Source organism: Scyliorhinus torazame, unplaced genomic scaffold, assembly GCF_047496885.1.
Source record: "Scyliorhinus torazame isolate Kashiwa2021f unplaced genomic scaffold, sScyTor2.1 scaffold_1669, whole genome shotgun sequence".
NCBI lineage: Eukaryota > Metazoa > Chordata > Chondrichthyes > Carcharhiniformes > Scyliorhinidae > Scyliorhinus > Scyliorhinus torazame.
The window spans coordinates 1-8166 of NW_027309396.1; positions in this window are offsets into that span (position 1 = coordinate 1).

Consider the following 8166-nt stretch of genomic DNA (forward strand, 5'->3'; position numbering starts at 1 on the left):
GGATGTTGGGGAGGGGGATGTTGGGGAGGGGGATGTTGGGGGAGGGGGATGTTGGGAGGAGGGGGATGTTGGGAGGAGGGGGATGTTGGGAGGAGGGGGATGTTGGGAGGAGGGGGATGTTGGGAGGAGGGGGATGTTGGGAGGAGGGGGATGTTGGGAGGAGGGGGATGTTGGGAGGAGGGGGATGTTGGGAGGAGGGGGATGTTGGGAGGAGGGGGATGTTGGGGAGGAGGGGGATGTTGGGAGGAGGGGGATGTTGGGAGGAGGGGGATGTTGGGAGGAGGGGGGATGTTGGGAGGAGGGGGATGTTGGGAGGAGGGGGATGTTGGGAGGAGGGGGATGTTGGGAGGAGGGGGATGTTGGGAGGAGGGATGGTGGGGAGGGGATGGTGGGGGACGGAGGTGGTGGGGAGGGGGATGGTGGGGGAGGGGGTGGTGGGGAGGGGATGTTGGGGAGGGGGATGTTGGGGAGGGGATGTTGGGGGCAGGGGATGTTGGGGGCAGGGGAATGTTGGGGGCAGGGAATGTTGGGGGCAGGGGGATGTTGGGGGAGGGGGATGTTGGGGGCAGGGGGGATGTTGGGGGCAGGGGGATGTTGGGGGCAGGGGGATGTTGGGGGCAGGGGGATGTTGGGGGCAGGGGGATGTTGGGGGCAGGGGGATGGTGGGGGGAGGGGGATGTTGGGGGAGGGGGATGTTGGGGGGAGGGGGATGTTGGGGGGAGGGGGATGTTGGGGCGAGGGGATGTTGGGGGAGGGGATGTTGGGGGAGGGGGATGGTGGGGGAGGGGGATGGTGGGGGAGGGGGATGGTGGGGGAGGGGGATGGTGGGGGAGGGGGATGGTGGGGGGAGGGGATGGTGGGGGGAGGGGGATGGTGGGGGGAGGGGGCTGGTGGGGGGGAGGGGGCTGGTGGGGGGAGGGGGATGTTGGGGGAGGGGGATGTTGGGGGGGAGGGGGATGGTGGGGGGAGGGGGATGTTGGGGGAGGGGGATGTTGGGGGGAGGGGGATGTTGGGGGGAGGGGGATGTTGGGGGGAGGGGATGTTGGGGGGAGGGGGATGTTGGGGGGAGGGGGATGTTGGGGGGAGGGGGATGTTGGGGGGAGGGGGATGTTGGGGGGAGGGGGATGTTGGGGGGAGGGGATGTTGGGGGGAGGGGGATGGTGGGGGGGAGGGGGATGGTGGGGGGAGGGGGATGGTGGGGGGAGGGGGATGGTGGGGGGAGGGGGATGGTGGGGGAGGGGGATGGTGGGGAGGGGGATAATGGGGAGGGGGATAATGGGGGAGGGGATGATGGGGAGGGGGATGGTGGGGAGGGGGATGGTGGGGGAGGGGGATGGTGGGGGAGGGGGATGGTGGGGGAGGGGGATGGTGGGGGAGGGGGATGGTGGGGGAGGGGGATGGTGGGGGAGGGGGATGGTGGGGGAGGGGGATGTTGGGGGCAGGGGAAAGTTGGGGAGGGGGATGGTGGGGAGGGGCATGGTGGGGGAGAGGGGGATGGTGGGGAGGGGGATGGTGGGGGAGAGGGGGATGTTGGGGAGGGGGATGGTGGGGGGAGGGAAATGGTGGGGGGGAGGGGGAATGGTCGGGGGGAGGGGGAATGGTCGGGGGGAGGGGGAACGGTGGGGGGAGAGGGGGTGGTGGGGGGGTAGGGGGATGTTGGGGGAGGGGGATGTTGGGGGAGGGGGATGTTGGGGGAGGGGAATGTTGGGGGAGGGGAATGTTGGGGGGCAGGGGAATGTTTGGGGGGCAGGGGAATGTTGGGGGGGCAGGGGAATGTTGGGGGGGCAGGGGAATGTTGGGGGAGGAGGGGGGGGTGGGGGAGGGGGGTGGTGGGGGAGGGGGGTGGTGGGGGAGGGGGATGGTGGGGGAGGGGGATGTTGGGGGAGGGGGGTGGTGGGGGAGGGGGATGGTGGGGGAGGGGGATGGTGGGGGAGGGGGATGGTGGGGGAGGGGGATGGTGGGGGAGGGGGATGTTGGGGGAGGGGGATGTTGGGGGAGGGGGATGTTGGGGGAGGGGGATGTTGGGGAGGGGGATGTTGGGGAGGGGGATGTTGGGGAGGGGGATGTTGGGGGAGGGGGATGTTGGGGGAGGGGGATGTTGGGAGGAGGGGGATGTTGGGAGGAGGGGGATGTTGGGAGGAGGGGGATGTTGGGAGGAGGGGGATGTTGGGAGGAGGGGGATGGTGGGGGAGGGGGATGGTGGGGGAGGGGGATGGTGGGGGACGGAGGTGGTGGGGGAGGGGGATGGTGGGGGACAGGGATGGTGGGGGACAGAGGTGGTGGGGGGAGGGGGTGGTGGGGGAGGGGGATGTTGGGGGAGGGGGATGTTGGGGGCAGGGGATGTTGGGGGCGGGGGAATGTTGGGGGCGGGGGAATGTTGGGGGCGGGGGAATGTTGGGGGAGGGGGAATGTTGGGGGCGGGGGAATGTTGGGGAGGGGGATGGTGGGGGAGGGGGATGGTGGGGGAGGGGGATGGTGGGGGAGGGGGATGGTGGGGGAGGGGGATGGTGGGGGAGGGGGATGGTGGGGGAGGGGGCTGGTGGGGGAGGGGGATGGTGGGGGGGAGGGGGATGGTGGGGGGGAGGGGGATGGTGGGGGGGAGGGGGATGGTGGGGGGGAGGGGGATGGTGGGGGGGAGGGGGATGGTGGGGGGGAGGGGGATGGTGGGGGGGAGGGGGATGGTGGGGGGGAGGGGGATGGTGGGGGGGAGGGGGGATGGTGGGGGGGAGGGGGATGGTGGGGGAGGGGGATGGTGGGGGAGGGGGATGGTGGGGGAGGGGGATGGTGGGGGAGGGGGATGGTGGGGGAGGGGGATGGTGGGGGAGGGGGATGGGGGGGGAGGGGGTGGCGGGGGGAGGGGGTGGCGGGGGGAGGGGGATGGTGGGGGAGGGGGATGGTGGGGGAGGGGGATGGTGGGGGAGGGAGGTGGTAGGGGAGGGAGGTGGTGGGGGAGGGGGGTGGTGGGGAGGGGGGTGGTGGGGAGGGGGGTGGTGGGGAGAGGGGGTGGTGGGGGGAGGGGGATGTTGGGGGGAGGGGGATGTTGGGGGGAGGGGGATGTTGGGGGAGGGGGATGTTGGGGGGAGGGGGATGTTGGGGGGGAGGGGGATGTTGGGGGGAGGGGGATGTTGGGGGGAGGGGGATGTTGGGGGGAGGGGGATGTTTGGGGAGAGGGGGATGTTGGGGGGAGGGGGATGTTGGGGGGAGGGGGATGTTTGGGGGGAGGGGGATGTTGGGGGGAGGGGGATGTTGGGGGGGGAGGGGGATGGTGGGGGGAGGGGGATGGTGGGGGAGGGGGATGTTGGGGGCAGGGGAAAGTTGGGGAGGGGGATGGTGGGGAGGGGCATGGTGGGGGAGAGGGGGATGGTGGGGAGGGGGATGGTGGGGGGAGGGAAATGGTGGGGGGAGGGGGAATGGTCGGGGGGGAGGGGGAATGGTCGGGGGGGAGGGGGAACGGTGGGGGGGAGGAGGGGGTAGGGGGATGTTGGGGGAGGGGAATGTTGGGGGGCAGGGGAATGTTGGGGGGGCAGGGGAATGTTGGGGGGGGAGGGGGGGTGGGGGAGGGGGATGGTGGGGGAGGGGGATGGTGGGGGAGGGGGGTGTTGGGGGGAGGGGGATGGTGGGGGAGGGGGGTGTTGGGGGAGGGGGGTGTTGGGGGAGGGGGATGTTGGGGGAGGGGGATGTTGGGGAGGGGATGTTGGGGGAGGGGATGTTGGGGGAGGGGGATGTTGGGGGGAGGGGGATGTTGGGAGGAGGGGGATGTTGGGAGGAGGGGGATGTTGGGAGGAGGGGGATGTTGGGAGGAGGGGGATGTTGGGAGGAGGGGGATGTTGGGAGGAGGGGGATGTTGGGAGGAGGGGGATGTTGGGAGGAGGGGGATGTTGGGAAGAGGGGGATGTTGGGAAGAGGGGGATGTTGGGAAGAGGGGGATGTTGGGAAGAGAGGGATGTTGGGAGGAGGGGGATGTTGGGAGGAGGGGGATGGTGGGGGAGGGGGATGGTGGGGGAGGGGGATGGTGGGGGACGGAGGTGGTGGGGGAGGGGGATGGTGGGGGACAGAGGTGGTGGGGGAGGGGGTGGTGGGGGAGGGGGATGTTGGGGAGGGGGATGTTGGGGGCAGGGGATGTTGGGGGCAGGGGAATGTTGGGGGGAGGGGGATGTTGGGGGAGGGGGATGTTGGGGGCAGGGGGATGTTGGGGGCAGGGGGATGTTGGGGGGAGGGGGATGTTGGGGGGAGGGGGATGTTGGGGGGAGAGGAATGGTGGGGGGAGGGGGATGGTGGGGGGAGGGGGATGGTGGGGGGAGGGGGATGGTGGGGGGAGGGGGATGGTGGGGGGAGGGGGATGGTGGGGGGAGGGGGATGGTGGGGGAGGGGGATGGTGGGGGGAGGGGGATGGTGGGGGGGAGGGGGATGGTGGGGGAGGGGGATGGTGGGGGAGGGGGATGGTGGGGGGACGGGGATGGTGGGGGAGGGGGATGGTGGGGGGACGGGGATGGTGGGGGGACGGGGATGGTGGGGGGACGGGGATGGTGGGGGGACGGGGATGGTGGGGGGACGGGGATGGTGGGGGAGGGGGATGATGGGGGAGGGGATGATGGGGGAGGGGGATGGTGGGGGAGGGGGATGGTGGGGGAGGGGGATGGTGAGGGAGGGGGATGGTGGGGGAGGGGGATGTTGGGGGCAGGGGAAAGTTGGGGAGGGGGATGGTGGGGAGGGGCATGGTGGGAGAGAGGGGGATGGTGGGGAGGGGCATGGTGGGGAGGGGGATGGTGGGGGGAGGGAAATGGTGGGGGGGAGGGGGAATGGTCGGGAGGGAGGGGGAACGGTGGGGGGGAGGGGGGTGGTGGGGGGTAGGGGGATGTTGGGGGAGGGGAGGGGGGTGGCGGGGGAGGGGGATGTTGGGGGAGGGGGATGTTGGGGGAGGGGGATGTTGGGGAGGGGGATGTTGGGGAGGGGGATGTTGGGGAGGGGGGGATGGTGGGGGGGGAGGGGAGAGGAGGACCCACTCTCTCCATTCCTATTCCTCCCCCCCTCATACATAAGCTTTTTCGATGCCTCTTTTCTTCCTAGTCTCCCTCCCCGTCCTTCTCTGTGCCCCTTCCATCTCTCCTTTCTCCTCTCTCCCCGTGTCATTCTCTCGCTCTCCGCCGGTGTGTGTCTCCGTTTCTTTCTTCCTTCCTCTGTCTCTGCATCTCTCTCTCTCTCTCTATCTGCCTGGGTGTGTGTGTGTGTGTGTGTCTCTCTCTTTCATTCTGTGTCGCTCGCTGTCTGTCTCTCCCTCGGTCTGTCTCCATCTCTCGCTCTGTCTGTCTCTCCCTCTGTCTGTGTCTCTCGCTGTCTGTGTGTCTTTCCCGCTGTGTCTCTCTCTCTCTCGCTGTGTCTGTCTCTCTCCCCGTCTGTGTGTCTCTCTCGCTCTGTCTCTCTCACTATCTGTGTCTCTCTCCCTCGGTCTGTGTCTCTCCCGCTAGGTGTCTCTCTCCCCGTGTCTCTCTCTCTCCCTGTCTGTGTGCCTCTCTCGCTATCTGTGTCTCTCTCGCTGTCTGTGTGTCTCTCGCTCGTCTCTCTCGCTCTGTCTGTCTCTTAATAATAACCTTTATTGTCACAAGTAGGCTTACATTCACACTGCAATGAAGTTACTGTGAAAAGCCCCTAGTCGCCACATTCCGGCGCCTGTTCTGGTACACAGAGGGAGAATTCAAAATGTCCAAATTACCTAACAGCACGTCTTTCGGGACTTGTGGGAGGAAACCGGAGCACCCGGAGGAAACCCACGCAGACACGGGGAGAACGTGCAGACTCCGCACAGACAGTGACCCAAGCCGGGAATCGAACCTGGGACCCTGGAGCGGTGAAGCAACAGTGCTAACCACTGTGCTACGTGCCATGCCTCTCTGTGAAATGAAAATTGCTGATTGTCATAAGTAGGCTTCAAATGAAGTTACCGTTCGCCACATTCCGGCGCCTGTTCGGGGAGGCTGTGTCTGTCTCTGTCTCTGTCTCCCTCTCTCCGAGTGTCTCTCACCTGCTTTCTCTGTTGTTTCTTTTTCTACATCAGCTGATCCACTCCTTCCGGGTTCAATCGATGACCCCCCCCACAAGCCCCTCCCCTTAAAGCAAGACTCTCCCTTCCCAATCCCTCAATTACAGTTGCTGCAACCATAAATATCACAGCTCTCTCTCTCTCTCTCTCTCTGTGTGAGGGGCAGAGGCTAAGGAGCCTCTCTGACTTCTGACAATCTAAGGTTGTCGGTCCTCCCTGCCAGCTGCACTGCAAAGTTTTAAAATCAACGGAATAAATCATACACAAAGCGGATTAAAATTCGGCGGACTCTACCTGTGCCTTGATGAATCCAGCTCGGGGTTCTTGGGAGTTCGGGGCTCTCCGCAGCGTGACCAGTGTCTCTGGCTCAACCAGGTGAGCCTGCAGGTTATTTTCTATATTCTCGATCCACAGGCACCTGGGAGCCGGTATACACACAGCAGGATCCCATGAATCAGTGATGCGACGGCCACTGATATCGGTGGTGGAACGCGCTTTTCAGCATTGCGGAGAAAAGCTACATCAGTCCAGCATTCATCTTGCAGCACCGGACTCAGGATCGTTGAAATCCAGCCCAGACGGACACCTGGGGTTAACCCTCCGTCAGCGCGGTGCTCATTCAGCACTGACCCTCCGACAGTACACACTCCATCAGCATTAATCTGTATCTAACCCCGTGCTCTACCTGTCCTGGGAGTGTTTGATGGGGACAGTGCAGAGGGAGCTTTACTCCATATCTAACCCCGTGCTGTACCTGTCCTGGGAGTGTTTGATGGGGACAGTGTAGAGGGAGCTTTACTCTGTATCTAACCCCGTGCTGTACCTGTCCTGGGAGTGTTTGATGGGGACAGTGTAGAGGGAGCTTTACTCTGAATCTAACCCCGTGCTGTACCTGTCCTGGGAGTGTTTGATGGGGACAGTGTCGAGGGAGCTTTACTCTGTATCTAACCCCGTGCTGTACCTGTCCTGGGAGTGTTTGATGGGGACAGTGTAGAGGGAGCTTTACTCTGTATCTAACCCCGTGCTGTGCCAGTCCTGGGAGTCTTTGATGGTGACAGTTTAGAGGGAGCTTTACTCTGTATCTAACCCCGTGCTGTACCTGTCCTGGGAGTGTTTGATGGGGACAGTGTAGACGGAGGTTTACTCTGTATCTAACCCCGTGCTGTACCTGCCCTGGGAGTGTTTGATGGGGACAGTGTAGAGGGAGCTTTACTCTGTATCTAACCCCGTGCTGTACCTGTCCTGGGAGTGTTTGATGGGGACAGTGTAGAGGGAGCTTTTCTCTGAATCTAACCCCGTGCTGTACCTGTCCTGGGAGTGTTTGATGGGGACAGTGTCGAGGGAGCTTTACTCTGTATCTAACCCCGTGCTGTACCTGTCCTGGGAGTGTTTGATGGGGACAGTGTAGAGGGAGGTTTACTCTGTATCTAACCCCGTGCTGTACCTGTCCTGGGAGTGTTTGATGGGGACAGTGTAGAGGGAGCTTTACTCTGTATCTAACGCCGTGCTGTACCTGTCCTGGGAGTGTTTGATGGGGACAGTTTAGAGGGAGCTTTACTCTGTATCTAACCCCGTGCTGTACCAGTCCTGGGAGTCTTTGATGGGGACAGTTTAGAGGGAGCTTTACTCTGTATCTAACCCCGTGCTGTACCTGTCCAAGGATTGTTTGATGGGGACAGTGTAGACGGAGCTTTACTTTGTATCTAACCCCCGCTGTACCTGTCCTGGGAGTGTTTGATGCAGTGTAGAGGGAGCTTTACTCTGTATCTAACCCCGTGCTGTACCTGTCCTGGGAGTGTGTAATTGGGACAGTGTAGAGGGAGCTTTACTCTGTATCTAACCCCGTGCTGTACCCGTCCTGGGAGTGTTTGATGGGGACAGTTGAGAGGGAGCTTTACTCTGTATCTAACCCCGTGCTGTACCTGTCCTGGGAGTGTTTGATGGGGACTCTGTAGACGGAGGTTTACTCTGTATCGAAACCCGTGCTGTACCAGTCCTGGGAGTCTTTGATGGGGACAGTTTAGAGGGAGCTTTACTCTGTATCTAACCCCGTGCTGTACCTGTCCAAGGATTGTTTGATGGGGACAGTGTAGACGGAGCTTTACTTTGTATCTAACCCCATGCTGTAC